Consider the following 15008-nt stretch of genomic DNA (forward strand, 5'->3'; position numbering starts at 1 on the left):
GAAAGATGCATGCACGTTCTGAAGTCAGCCTCCAGTTTCAGAGGGGAGAACTGTGGAAATAACTGACCTGTACAATGATACTGAAGTACTTCATTGCATGATCAAGCCATACACTGAAAATAAAGCTTTTCTTGAGTTATTTGGGCTGTTTCATTTTTGAACTGTAGCTTGTAGTGTTGTCTGTTAATGGAAGGCTCGACATGCTTTTTGTGCATTCCTTGTAAAGCTGTTCTTTGACAAAGAGAAAAATCTATCTACCTGATTAACATGCACCTTTCTGTATACAGGAATAGGCATTCATTATTTTCAGTTTGAGCTACTACGTGGAAGCTTCTCCAAAACTTTGGCAGCTTGGTAGGCAACATACATTCTCAGCTCTGTAGCTCTAATGTATGTTGCTTTTAAAGACACCTACATGTTGTAATAAAAATACCCCTTATAGCCAAAGATATGTAACCACAGTCTAGATAATTACAAAAGAGAGAGAGACTCAACTAAGTACTGAAACAGGAAAAAAAAAAAAAAAAAGCAAAAATGAAAGATTGTTGTGTTTTTTTAAGAGGAGTAGAAATGATAAAGGAAAGAATTACTATTCCATAAAAATATATATATAAAAGCTCAGTGGTTCACTATATGTTAAAGTTGTTATCAGTTAGGGAATATACGTGGAACAAAAGTCTGAAACACTAAATACTATAAATTCAATTGATATTCAGGGCTCAGTTGCACTCCAGAAAGAAAATAAATGTGTAGCTGTGCTAAAAACAACAGAAGCCAATTTGGGGAAATGTGTGAGTACTGCTAGAAAAGCTGAACAATACATCTCTATGTAAAATTGCATGTGACTGGTGTACGTGCTGTTCTGTCCCAGCTAGGGCTGCTGAAATTGTAAGCAGGTAGCAAAAATTTACTGTTTAATATTTCACGGATAATGATTGTTCTGAATGCTTTAAATAGCACAGGAAATGTAGTGTCACAAACTTGACATTTGAATATTAATATTGATATTGATACTGAAACAGTCTCACCACAAAGAATGCCAGGACTGCAGGAGGAGGGACAGCATTTTGATCAGATAAAGACAGAAAAGTTTCAAAGTCCTTCAGATAAGTTGAAAAAATGCCCCATGAAAACTGGGGCAAAATTACCTTTCAGGATTGGACATTTTATATCCAGTTTTGGGAATATCCCCATACAGGTAAAGTTGGAAGCAGAGAGCTGTTTTTCTGTCTATTTCTGTCCTCCCCCGCTCCTCCCCCATCTGCTGTTTGATGAAGACTGTCTCAAAAAGGTTAACAGTACAGGGCTGCAAAGAGGTTTGGATTCACTTGTACAACTATGTGAGTGTATGCGGGTTCAAGAAAAGGTGCATGGGGATGTATAGTCTTTACTGTCCATTCTCAAACTTGCTTGAGATGTATGGTAGGTTATCTTCTGTAACACGAAGTTTGGGCTATGGGTTACTTTACAACAGAGACCTTTCTTTTCTAAGCACAAAGTAGGTCTGACTGTCCCTTTTTTTTAACAAGCAAGCTTGCTCTCCCCATGTCTCTGTGCTGATGAGTGAGTGCACAGTCCCGTACTGTAAGTTCATTATGGCTTGCCTGGTTCTTACAAAAATGTGTGGTGACATCAGAAGGAGAACACAGCACTTCACATACAAATAGACAGTGAGTTGCAGCCTACCTACGTGATGGAGCCCAAGGACTGTTCCCTCTTTGCATTCACAGTATAACAAACTTCCCCCCAAAAGGTTGCAAAATAAAGATGGAGACTGGTGAAAATCACTAATGATACTGTCATTTGCTAACAGAAGAGGCCAGCCAAAGCCAAGCCCATGTGAGGAACAGGAATATTTCTGTTTGTTGCTCGGCATAGTGCAGTGTTGTTGTGGATGGTACCCTGCTGTTGATAAATCTCTTCTTGATAGCTTTTTGGCAATTATGTTGTTATGTAGATGATTTGGTAAGTCACTTAGCTGGTGATAGTGCTGATGGGTACATGGCTTTACAAAATTCCTTATCACAGAGTATGTAGAGCACATTTTTGGCTTTGTACTGCCGGTGTAGTTTGTGCTAGTTTGATTCTAACTGTTTAGCTATGTGCAAACTAGTTAAAGGAGTTTTCTTTTTTTGGGGACAGGAAGGAAAAGTTTGTCAGCCTCCTTTCTGAAAGTGTTTTGGTACTTGTGACTTCTTTTTCCCTTCAAAAATACATCTTGCACTTTCAGACTCTCTTATTTTCTGATGTGATTAATGGTAACTTTTATCTTTAAAATGCAAATGCAATTTTAGCATACTTTTGCACTGTATAATACTCTTCTCTGCACAAGCTGCTTAGACAATTTAAAAAGAGAGGTGTGTATTTAAAAACCAAACAAAACTAAAGCACAGTTTCCCTTCTGAAATACTTATATACTCACAGTCATAGGTGCTGCAACACGTTTGTGCCAAAGTTGCACCATTCTGCTTTGCCAAGTGTAAGCAGCTCCCTTCAGCCGTGTGTTATCCACTGTAAGCAGGAGGAGGAGGAATTGGGCAGGTTGCTAGAACCCCTGCGATGCCTTTGTGTCTCAGCAGCGGTAACCTATGCAGAAACAACCCCTCTGAGGTACCTTTTGCAGGGGGATGTTGGGGAATCCTGGATCCCTGGCAATTGTCAGCATTCCTGTCCGAACGGTGAAATAACAGCACTTTTATTAAGAAATGCAAATGCTCCCTGCTGCTGCTGTGCATGTACAAACCGGGCAGACTCCTGACCCCCCCGGTGATGCCAGTGGTGGTGTAGTCTGCGCGAGTTGTTGAATTCATTAGGGACAATCTCGTTGTCACTAAGGAGACCTGGACAAGATAGTAACACGTGAAGATCTTACTCTCCAGGGCTGTGAGGTTTGTAAGTGATTCACAGCATGTACAGAGTGGATGGAAAATGTTGTCCTGGAAGCATTCCAGTTTGTTATTACTTTGAGGTCATTTTGCCCAGGCACAAATGCTGATGATTGTACGGGGAGCCTCTAGAGCGACAAAGATTGGAGGGTGAATCTCCCACACCTTAGGTTAGGTTGTAACTAGTGAATGACATTTTGTTTTGTGGCCAGCTATTCACCTGAACTATCCAGACCTCTGTTCTAAATAAAAACCAAGAAAATAAAATAGGAGACTTTGGCCTGTTACAAGATGGGTTGCTGTTGCAGATGATTACACAGATTTATTTTACTGCCTGTTCCTACCGCCAAGATTTAGAAAAGCATCTTAATTTTGAACTAGCCAGAAACACAGCCCAAACTGGGAGTAATCATAATGAAACGATCTACTTTTTTTTCTTTTTTACATCCTATATTTGCTCTATTCAGCTGTTTCCCAAAGTATCAGCTACATCTACTGTCAGTGATAGGATAATAGGTTAAATGAATCTTTCTCTCTCTTTTTTTTTTTTTTTTAAATGCTGTAGTATAGCTGCTCTTAGGGACACAGGAGTAGATTGTTAAGATAACATTAATCTTCTGATTTAGTGCCTGAACCTGCTCCCTTGATGGTAGTGCAAGTCAATGGAATTAGGATCAGACCTTTAAAGAATAAGATTAATAAAAAAATCCTCCCAAACCCCAACAGTAGTATCTTAGAGCTGACCAAGTTAAAAATATGAATGAAAAATTGTGACATATGCCTAATCCTCAGCTAATTTTCATGGTGAATGGAATAATCTTCCGTGGAGCTCTGAGTGGCCAATGTGTTATTGTACATCAGGGCCTTATTAATCCATAGATTATTGACTGCATATGGTAACTGCTCCAAAATGTGTCATATACACAACATGCTTTTATCTTTGTGTTATTGTTTAAAACTACATTCTAATGTGTCACTGGGGATATATGTAGTCTTGGAAAAACTGTTTGCACTGTGGTATTTGCTAGCAATATGGTATGTGACCAGGATGTACACTAGATATTCAAATTATGTATGCTGCAGAATTTGCAGAATTTGTGAATTTGCATTTTAAAATACTTGTCATTTTTGGAAATACCCAGAGGTGTAACTGTCCACAACTTCCCTCTACTAAGTAATTATTAAATGTTTGCTTTTAAAGCTGAATCGTTAGCCAGCTGGGGAGTGGGTTTCCCAGCTAGTGATTTTAAAACCTTAAAGTTAGGACTGTGACCCACAAATTTTTCTTAACATTATTGCTGTCTGTTGATTAATACGCGTGAAATACTGAAGCCTGGTAGCTGAATGCCCTGCCTCCCTGAGCGCAGTTTATTACCCTGCCTTTTAGAAAAAGTGATAGCATGCAAAATCACAGCCTAATTTAATCTAATCTGGAGATATGTCACCTGGCATCAGTTGCCCAAGGAGAAAAAAGTTGTTTACGTCTCTAGTCAAAGCCACCTATTGCAGATGTGAACCCTTGGGAGTAGGTAGGGGTTCAAACCCTGCAAGAGTAGGTTGACGTCTGTCCTTCCCGGGGGGGACATTTCAGAAACCAGGGGGTGGGGTATGGGAGTGCCCTGGGGGTCTTCTGCCTGAAATGGTGAAAGCTGGGACCTCGCCTGCCTGTGTGCTGTTGAGGGATCAGGAACTGCCTGGAGGCGGGCAACCAGATTCTCATTTCTGCCGTCTGCCCCTGCCCGCCCTTTGCTGTTGTGTGTCAGTGAGGCTGATTAGTTTTTTGTGGTACTTGTGGGATTTCAGTGTGATGAAGAGCACTAAGTAGAAATGCATTCATTATACCTGTAGCTTACTCCAGTAGGCATCCCACTGACTTCAGAGATGACTCCATCCAGCAAGTCCTCCACATTTTGGGCATTTCACTTCCCCAGGGGGCTGTGGGGCAGGGGGATTTCCTGCCCCCCCTCCATCCTTGAGCAAACTGTCCTGTGTTTGCAGTGAGTGCCTGCTAGCCCTCAGATAATATCTGTGGCTTTTCCATGAAGTCCCTCTTTCCCAGGTGGGGGAGATGCTGGTGGCAGGGCCTGCTGAGCCTCTCCTGAAGCCCCTGGTGTCAGGGAGGGGCTTGGGCTTGCCCCTGGCCGCACGGCTCCCGGACTAACACCACCATCCCACGTCTCCTGAGCATCAAGGCTGGCTGCATCCCCAGCCTCACCGCGTTTCCTGGAGCGATGGTGTGCGATGAGGCGCTCCCCGCTCACAGGACCACGCTGTGCTCAGCTCTCCCGCTGTACCGGGGCAGCGGCTGCTCCTCACAGGGTTTTTTCCTGCTGCTCCTTGCTGCTTCGGGGTCAGGTTTATCCCAAGTGGGTGCCCAATGCCAGTGGCGCAGCTGGGGCATGAGGTAGAAAGAGGGATCGGGCGTGTGTGGGGCTGCCTGCCAGCCCGCGTGCCTTCCGTAAAGTTTCAGGATAGCTGGAAAATGTTAAGGCAACTAATTGCTAAGCTTGGAGATTGTTTAAATACACCCCAAATGTTGCATAAGGTCTATAACCCAAATTTTCCCATCCTTTAGGAACGTTGGCCCTTTTGGGGTAATTGGATACAACGTGGTATCGTGGATACAACAGTGCCACCCGCACCAGGCATGCGTAGCTGCGGGGAAAGTACACACCATTGCAGTCTTCACTGGAGGTCGCGTACTGTGAAGCGCTGTCGGTTAATTGTTTTGCAGTGTGATGGTGGTTTTTAGTTTGTACTCTGTGGTGGCAGTAGTGACCAGTGACTGTGGTCTGTGAACCAGCTGAGGAGAGGCTGCCTCTGAAGAGCAGTCCCTCGGGAAAGCAAGCTGGCTGTCAGCTGGCGCCCGGTCACTCTGTGAAGGGATTCACTTTTACCGGGAAAAACTTAGGGAGCTTGGAAATGGAAAAAGATTGAAAGCCTGCTCAGCTTTTCCACAGGTGAAGTGAGATCGTGAAGTTATCTTTTTGGTGTGCTGATTGTTTGGTAGACTATGAATTATATTTTTTCATTTTCACATTATTTCTCCTGTGTCTTTCCTGTACATTTTCAGTTGATTGATACCTCTGTCTTTCTCTTTGAATATACGTGCATTTTTTTGATATCCAAAATTCTTTATTGATCTAATAAAGTAATTAAATTGGGTGGCTTTGAACACACGGTAAGATAGCTTAATGAATTTATTTAAAAAGTAATGCTTGACACACAACATCTGTAAAGTCACCAAATGTTCTGTAAGCAGTGTTGTAGTTATGGCTGTTTTCAGAGAACTTAAGAGTTTGCTGGAAGAGTCATCCTTCGGAGTAAAATATTTTCTGCTTGTTTTCATTATGAAAGGGAATAAACTGTTACTGTCAGTGTTTGTGGGAATCCATCCGTTCATCAGACCTTGTAGTAAATGATAATACTCCCCTGGCCATTTTTGAGATACTGAAGCGTGGAAGTGAAAAAGCCCTCATTTCATTATTTAGGTGTTATGCAAATAATCCTTTTTTTCCTTTTTTGCACTATCTGTGTCAGGTTTTTAAAAATTCCAATGCACTCCCAGTAGATGGGCCTGAACCAGGAGAAACCAGTCCTGAAAGTTCAGCCTGGTTCGTGTCTGAGCGTGCCGCTTCTCTTCCTTTGTCACGAATTCACAGCAACCCACTGACATGATAACGTGGAGTGAGCTGCGGAGTCATCCGCAGCTTTGCTTAGTCTTGAACAGCCAGGCTGGCAAGAGAGTGGAAAATGCTCTTCAGCGGGAGGTTTGATGCTTGGAAAAGTCTGAGATGGAGCACAATTGTGACATGTATGGGAGAGGATTCTTGCTCGGATGGGGACGGCCTTGCTCCTGTCCCGTGCCCGTGGGTTGCGCGGTGCAGGGCGCTGGAGGAGGAGCAGCAGGTTGTGCCTGTGGGGCAGGCGGGAAAGCTGCCTGCCCTTCCTAGCTGTGTTCCTCTGGTGCCATGGTGGGCCTTGCCCACGCGTGGTGGCAGGGCAGTCTTCTTCGTGCTAGCACAGCCAGGACTGACGGAGCCTTGCTGGAGTTTGTGAACTGTGTAATTATTATCCTTTTAGCTTCCAGTCAGCTGTAATAGTACCAGGAGGCTGTTTCTACTTTGCATAACCTACTAGAAAAGGTATTTGTACTTTCCTATGTGTACGCTTTATAGAGAAGAACATGCAGCGTGGCTTTTTGTCAGGAGACAGCACGAACTGTATTTTCCAGCGTCGTGATCAGCAAATGTGAAATCTGCATCAAAATGCTTTTCCCAAGCATCCTTTAGGCCGACTAAGGTGAAGTGCTGCTGGGTGTGCAGGATGCTCACACCCGAGCTCAGGGCAAGTGCCTACTCTGATCCCCACTGGTGTCAAGGGAGTTTTTCCACTGAGTTTATTAGTAGTTGAACCAGGAAAGTGATCTGAGAAATCTTCCACCCTCAAGGATGTGAAGTAGGAACGAATGGGAGGAACCCTAAGTGATATGAGGGAAGCAGTAGGCCAGGAGAAGGAGGGTCCAATAAAATCGGATGATAACACACACCCATAAAACTGCAGGACCTTATGTTTGAAAGAGTAGCTCCATGCTTATATGCTTGGCACAAGTTCCATTTTTAATTTGCTTCCGGCTTCCTCCTGCCAGAGGGGTGGTCTGTGTGCCTGCCCTCTGCAGCTGGAGAGTCCCTGGTCAGGTCATGTCAGTGGTGGCAGAGGGCCATAGCCAAGGGAGATAACAGAGTCTTCCCTGTAGCACTCGTTGCTCTTGGGTGGGTGTGCTTGGCTGGCTTTCCAGATCACAGACTTCAGGCAGTAGGGCATTAGAAGTATTATAGGCTATTAAATATATTGTTGGAGCATTTGGCTGTGCTAAATGCTGCTTTTTAATAGAGTTCAGATTCGACATTTTTGGGACTGAGAGGGTTTGGACGTAAATTTTGTTAATTTGGTTTTGAAAAAGGAAGTTTTTTCATGCTTTGAAGGAAAAAAAATACGAAGACAGAACTGCAAGTATCTTCCTTAAATCAAAGTTTTCTGCCTGAAATGGGAACAACTCAGCAGAACAGTTTAAGTAAACATGGCCATAACTGCTTATCTGAGACACTGGCATCCTTTCTTCTTACTGCGTTACTTTTTTGTGGTATCCTGGCGTCTCTCAGTCACCGAAGTGTTTGTTCTTGCAGCACATGCTTCACAGGCATGTACTTTTACGTCCTTTTGATAGTTGCTACCAAGATTTGAGGCTTCATCTGAAGAGCTCACTCCAGGAGTGGAGGTTTTCTGCACCTCTGTAGATGAGATTTTTGAATTGCTGTCTGAAAAGGTCTTTCATCCTCCAGCTCCCACTTTCTGTCTACCTCGGTTGTGTGTTCTTCATTTATTATGGGGGGGGAAAATAGAGGCAGCTGTTCCTGAGTCATATCAAGTTAGTGTTCAGCACAGAACAGGATAAAATCCAGGCCAGAGACTGCAAGTGACTGATGATGTCCAGTTGTAGCCTATGTGGGGGGTCAGTGAGTGTAGTATAAACACTGGGAGAATTGCTGAAAATCACAAGAGGGCAGGGAGTTAGGTACTGTCCTCTAAAGCTGGTGCCTGAGCACGGAATCATGTTTCTTCTACTAGGTAGAAAAAATGCGCCGTACTGTGGGAATGGCTTATTGATACCTAATAGTACAGCTGGGGTAGTTTTGCCTGTGTGTGTTAAAATACTGTAGACTCACACTGGGTGTCTTATCCAGGGGTCACTGCCAGGATGTAAATAACTTTTGTGCACTTTAGTGCTTCCACTGTACTGTTGCTTGAAACTTCATTATTAAAAATAATTTCTATTTAAGTTAATATTTTTGCTCTTACGACTAGCTTCTAAAGGACCAATTTGTTTTAATTAGTACATGAACAACGAAAAAATGTTTTAGTCACAGAGTGTAGGATAATAATTTATTTGATAGGTCTAGTAAAGTAAAAAATTCTGTGATACTTGGTAAGTACTTCTGTATGTTCTGTAGCATATTCTGTAAAGTAATGGAAGAATAAGAAATAAAAAGTGAGAGGAGGTGGGGGTTTTTTCATAGGAATTGGTGTGTCTATACATTTGTGAGGGTCTAGTATATGTTTTTTCTCTTTTTGGCTGTGTTACGAGGAATAAAATCAAGTAAAGAAAGAGCGAAAAAGACGACTGTGCCTCTCTCTGCCCGTTCTGTTATGCTTCAGACTATTGCATCAGGACATGGGAAGTGATCTCAGCCGTATTTGTAGTCATGTTTTAAAAAAATGATACTTCTTGGTGAAATAGTCTCCAAAATTATAAAGCTAGTACACATGCAAATGTAAGCATGTTGCACTGCCAATGTCAATCTAGTACATAAAGAGCTTCACAACTGTTTGGATCTGCTCTTCTTTCATAATGGGCTGCAACTTGTTTACTAATGCTTGAAAGCATGTACACATCAAATAAATCTCTGGTATTTGGGCCATAGTGTACCAGCATTATGCAAAGGGAAGATTAACCACACTCTATATTAAGCTACGATCCACTTTACTCTTGATTCCTAGCTATACTAAATCAACCAAACCATCAAAGAACAAAATTAGTGGAAGGGTTCCTCAGACAATAGATTTATTTCCATGTTTATTTGAGTTATTGTTAAGAAAAGGGCAATCAGAAGAGCAAATCTCCTTCAGCTCAGGGCATTATAAATTAATCATAAGACATGAAGTGAGCTTTTGGGTGTGGAAAACTAGCAACAGATGCAAATGCTACATAGCCGCATCGTATGGTGCGTACAGTGTTGCTCCAACAGCTGATAGACAATACGCTCACTTGGACTGCTGGTGCTGTTAATAGATAGTCTTTAGCAAGCATTATATTGGCAAATGTGACACAGAATGAATTTGCAACAGTGACTCAAAACACTTTCCTGACTTGAAGCATCTTTATTGCATATCATTTTAGCTCTTTCCTGTTTTTACTCTGTTCTCTTTCAGTGAAAAGGTCAAGAACAGCAGTAGCTCAGTGGCTGAATTTTTCAGAAGTGCTTTACAGCAGGGAAAGTGGGGAAACCTCTTAAAGTGGTGTCTTATTCAGTAAGTTAAGCCTTTTGTTCTTCAGTTAATTTATTTTCCCTGGTGGTTTTTTTTTTTTTTTTTTTTTTTTGTTGAATCTTATGTATCAGATTAATTAAAGTGACATTGTGAGGATGATGAACTCCTCATCCCCACCTCAGCTTTCCCCCTTCCCCAGGGGTAGCCTTTGCTGTATGAAACCTGTCAGTCCACCTTGCTAGACATGGTAGCGTTGAGTCAACTGTGTATTTTCCTAACATGACTGTCCATCTGCACTGAATGCGGTTTGTTGCCATATTCAGGTTCGGAGAAGTACAATCTAGAGCATGTGCCTCTTTCTCCTTTGCTTCCCTGCACACGTGTGTGCACACATCTGCACACTTGAATAATCCTCTCCCTTTGTCATTGTGCTCTGAAAGCTACCAGCTGCATTAATGGGACATTTTCAAAGCCCCAAACATGAGCTTTTGGGTTTTCCTTAGAGCAGTAACATAGGTATATTTGATACTTCTATTGCTATAAGGAATTAAAAAAAAAAAAAAAAGAGATCTGTATCATTTATGGTAACAGATAGAAATGGAGGCACACAGAAAGATTATCCTGATGTAGCTAGAGCTTCAGCTAGTGCTGGTGCTTTACTGTTGATTTAGATGGAAGGTCAGAGCCTTAAAAAGTGCTGAATATTCAAATCTAATTTATAACATTAAATTAGGATGGCTTATAAGTTTAACTAGCCTTAAGGGTGCTAAGTATTTCCAGCTGAGGCCAAAAGAACTTTCAGCTGGTCAGCAGTTCTTGTGATTGGGCCCGATACTACTTACTGTAATTTTCTTGCACACCTGATATTGCTACATTTTTTGCAGGTATGAGTTTCTTTGCTCGCGTCTTTTCATGCCTCATTTGCTAACTCTTCTGTTCTGCAAAATTGGCAGGATGACAGCAGGCAACTCCCTCATCCTTTTGTGTTAGGACTAATCCTCAGGGTTCTTTCTGATGTGTCTCCAGAAATATGTATTCAGCTTAGGCTGAATGCTGATTTGATTTGTAATACTAAAATGTGGACAGTGCAGATCGCTTTCTAAGTATTTTCTGTCTCTTTTAAAAAGAAATCATTGTAGAGGTGTACATGAACACTTCCAGAGTTTTAAGCTTTCTGTCACATAAAAAATGTTTTTAAAAGGCATGTGTCAAAGTACATCTGTGTAAGTACTTTGCTGAATCTCTACATTTGGCTTCGTTTAGCATACTTGGAATGTTATGAATAACAATTAGATGACCCATCATTTAACAGGTTGTGATATTTTAGTGCTCTGAATTGTATTTTTCTGCTTTGGCATGATAGACAGACTTTTAGTTTGATTTCAGATTATATGGCTTGTTTTTACTTCAGTCTTTATTTAACGTATGATTTAATTAAAATTTTGTTGCAGTGATTGATAGTTGCTTTATTTGATACCTGTTTATAGGCATTTATTCATTACATTTTCAGTGTACTGATATTTGTCAGAAGAGAATGATATTATTTCTTATGTCAATGCAAATGAGGCTATGAATTACTGTAATTTTGGGATACATTTCTGGTATGAGCCAACAGTATTCCCTTGGTGAGTTTTCCGCTATGGAAAACTGGGTTATGCGTAATATATTTTAGAAAAGACCTGTATCCCTCTGAAGGAATGGCATTGTGCAGCTCCTGGAAACCCTAAGAATCTAAGTGTATGTATATTTGTATTCAAAGTATGCCTCAGCACCTGGTTCACGTAGGGCACTGGAAATGGTTGGTTGCAGGTTCTGTTCCTGATTTTTAAATTTTTTTTAAATTTTTTCTACCCCAGTTCTGTAGAACATGAAGTGGATGGTTCCACTCTGTGCACCTTGGTGTGCAGTGACCTGTCAGGCTCTTTCCAGAGCTGCCCTGTGTCTGCTGCTGGTGTGGCCACGTCGGGTCCTGAGGTGATGATACCCACGGTCACTGGAGATCAAAATGAAAGTCACACAGATTTGTGACTTTGTATTTTACTGACAAGTACAAAAGGCTTTAGCAAAATTACTACTCAAGAGTAGGCTGTGGGAGGATGGAGGATATGATATATTCTTCTCTGCTAAAATCATAGCATTAACATTTTTGGCAATGTCGCTGAGCTCCACAGTAACTTCTGGTTTACATTTTAAAAATGCACCAAATAGCATATATTGTTTAATTCCGGGTTGCATTACGCAACAGAACACGATTGCCTCAGTGAAGCACATCTGCATTGCGAGAGTAAACTCTCCTGGGAAGCAAGCGCATCTTCCACAGCAGTCGGAGTGAGGCGTGGGCAGGGCATTGCTATTTTAGCAAGCAGAGGGAGCCAGCGTTGGAAAGCTGCCTCACCTTTCACTTTCCATGGAACTTACCCTTTCTCCCTGTTTCAGGCATCAGCCACTGCCACTTGCTTCTCCTAGTGCTGGTGTGGGGCTGGGGATGCTTTCAGTGGTCGATTAAAGCATTCACTGGGTTTTGGGAGCCATGGTCTTTGCTGGCTGGCTTGCTTGTGATCCCTGAGCAGCGTAGGCTATTAGGGAGCAGTAAGGAATGCAATTCAAAAAACATCTGGAAGAGCTAAGAAAATGTTTTGGTTTTACTAAACCGCCCCCCCCCCCCCCCCCCAAAACCAAAACCACACCTCAGTGATAGTATCTCTTTAACTGATGAGTTGGCAGCAGTTGATGGCAGGTACAAAATTCTTGTCGTTTTTATACTGTGTTTCAGTTTGCATCTTCCAAGCGCCTCTCTTGCTGGAAGCAAAGTCAGGCTCCTGCTGTCTCAGTTCAGCTGAAGTTCTTCCTGTCATCCTACAGCTTGGTTATCAATCCTCCTGTTCCTTTTATCAGCACACATTACATTTTTATGGCAGTGTTTAGCAAAGACTTTCCAACAGCGCCTATGACAATGTAATTGGACCTCTCTGATAGAAATTACTCCCTCTTTAATGGGGGGCTCTGGATGCTTTCTAACGTAGCTTGCTTTGAAGCAGGCTGGGTGTCTGGTCGGCTGGTCTGTAATGTGGGTGCGCAGAATTTCACCAGGCACTATTCGAAGTAGTTATTCATGGTTTGCTGTTAAACTGCAAGACTGGAGTGAGTGAGATTCCCCAGGGGTCTGTCCTGGCTTTGGTAATACTCATTGTTTTGATTATTGAAATGATTGATGGAACAGAGAGGGCAGTTATTAAATTTATATAGGATAAGAAGCGTGGAGGGGGGGCTGCAGGCTCCTTGCAGGGCAGGATTAAAGTTCAGAGCTGCCCTGGCTAACGGGAGGAATGGTTTGGGGAAAAAAGCCCCAGGATACAAACCTAGAAGCACTGTACAGGGATAGAAATACCCAGTTGCATGACACGGGATGGGGAATGGCTGACTCAATAGTGGTCCTACAGCAGAAGTCTGTGAGCTGGAGTTGGGCTGTGCTAGAGGCAGTTTGGCCTGGTTTAGTTGAATAGGGTGTTAAAAATCACAGCTGGTTCCCAGACCACCAGAGAAAACCAGCCTGCAGCATGTCCTGCTCTCCTGTCCCCTGGGAACTGGGCTGCCAGTGTTGTGCTGAGCGGGCAGCTTTTCCTTCCCTCCCCTGCCTGCTTCGGCACTGACCCTGGAGCTCGGCCACCCTGCAGCTCCGTCATGAGCGCCTGCGGGGAAGAGCCCCAGCTCAGCTCCTCCCGGGCCTGATCTCCGTGCGCAGGACAGTGCATCGGAGAGTGAAGGGGATGGTAGACCTCACACCAGGGGTGTCATACAGTCACACAAGGAACAAAGTTTCCGCGTTCCTGCCCCTCGAAAAAACACTGGTTTGGGGTGGGTAAAGAAAAGGCCCGAAATAACCCATCCACTCCACTCAGTGTTGGAAATGGCTCAACATCTAGTTTGGGGCACAACGCAGTGGAGAGCCAGTTGGACAGCGTCCAAGGAGAAGGCTGTGAAAATGATCAAAGATTTGGAAAACATGACCTGGGAAAGAAGATGAAAGAATTGGGATTGTTTAGTCTACAGGGGAGAAGGCCAGTAACAGACGTGATAGCAGTGTTCAAGTATGTGGAAGGTTCCTACAGGGAGGAAGGGAATAAACTGTACTACGCGACTGCTGGGGTTAAGACAAGAAGAAATGGGCTTAATGTGAAAGTGGCAAGCCTTAGGTAAACATTTAAGAAAGCTTTCAAGTGATAAGGGTATTTTGGTGCTGCAGTCATTTGCCTTTGAGAAAGCTGTGGAAGCATCACCACTGGAAGTTCTTATAAAACAGACAAACCTCCTCCAGGAATATTTTGGGCATTGCTTTGGGGAAGGAGGTGGAATACATGCTTCTGAAGGTCATTCCCCAGGGAATAATGAAGATGCGGGTTTTTTGGGTTTTGGTGGGGTTTTTTTTGGTGATGCTGTGAACTTAGGTAATCTCTAATAATCCTATCAGAAGATAGTGGCAATTCATTATTGCAACACATCAGTGGTAAATAGACAGCTGATTTATGCACAAAAAACGATGATGATGTTATCCTTCTGCTCTCTGTTCTAGTTTAAAAAAAAAAATCTGTGAGTAAGCTAATTTTACTGGAATGTTTCAAAAGGCTGTTCCTGTAAATATATTACTCTATACAGAAATAGAGGAAGTAATGTTGGTTGGCTTTGTTTACTGAAATATTGTGCAAACACAATCAGTACGCACTGATATGTAGCGTGGCCGTAGTAAAGCCATCAGTACTCCATGAGGCACGGGAGTTTTACACTAGAGCGGGAGGATGTATTTTCAATCTAGATGTTTGTGCACTTACCTACTTCCATGTGGAGTCAGGGAGCAGGCTGAGAAGAGCTAGGCTTTAATTACCTCATTGCTATCTATATACATGAGTTATTCTTCTCCAATGTCTTGTTACATTAAGTGCATGAGACAGCAATTGAAGAGCAAACCTCAAACTCGTCCTTTGTGTCTTAAGCCAAAAAGCACCTTGGCAGCTCCTGCAGCCACTGTGATAGCATCTTCCCATACGTTTGCCGCTCAGCGTATGGGGGCGGCACGGGGGA

At 42.8% G+C, this 15008-nt stretch overlaps 1 protein-coding gene across 12 annotated transcripts in view; it reads left to right on the forward strand.

Moving 5' to 3' along the window:
- Nucleotides 1-15008, forward strand: part of ATXN1 (ataxin 1) — a 234219-nt gene that overhangs the window by 19793 nt on the left and 199418 nt on the right. For 5 of the 12 annotated variants that reach the window (XM_075745053.1, XM_075745049.1, XM_075745059.1 and 2 more), the window contains one exon: nucleotides 9876-9974. The exons of the other annotated variants lie outside the window; for them this stretch is intronic. The gene's annotated coding sequence lies outside the window, so the exon portion shown is untranslated. The remainder of the gene's footprint in view (nucleotides 1-9875; nucleotides 9975-15008) is intronic. 12 annotated transcript variants of the gene reach the window in all.

The sequence above is a fragment of the Balearica regulorum genome, chromosome 2 (assembly GCF_011004875.1).
Source record: "Balearica regulorum gibbericeps isolate bBalReg1 chromosome 2, bBalReg1.pri, whole genome shotgun sequence".
In the NCBI taxonomy this organism is placed as follows: Eukaryota; Metazoa; Chordata; class Aves; order Gruiformes; family Gruidae; genus Balearica; species Balearica regulorum.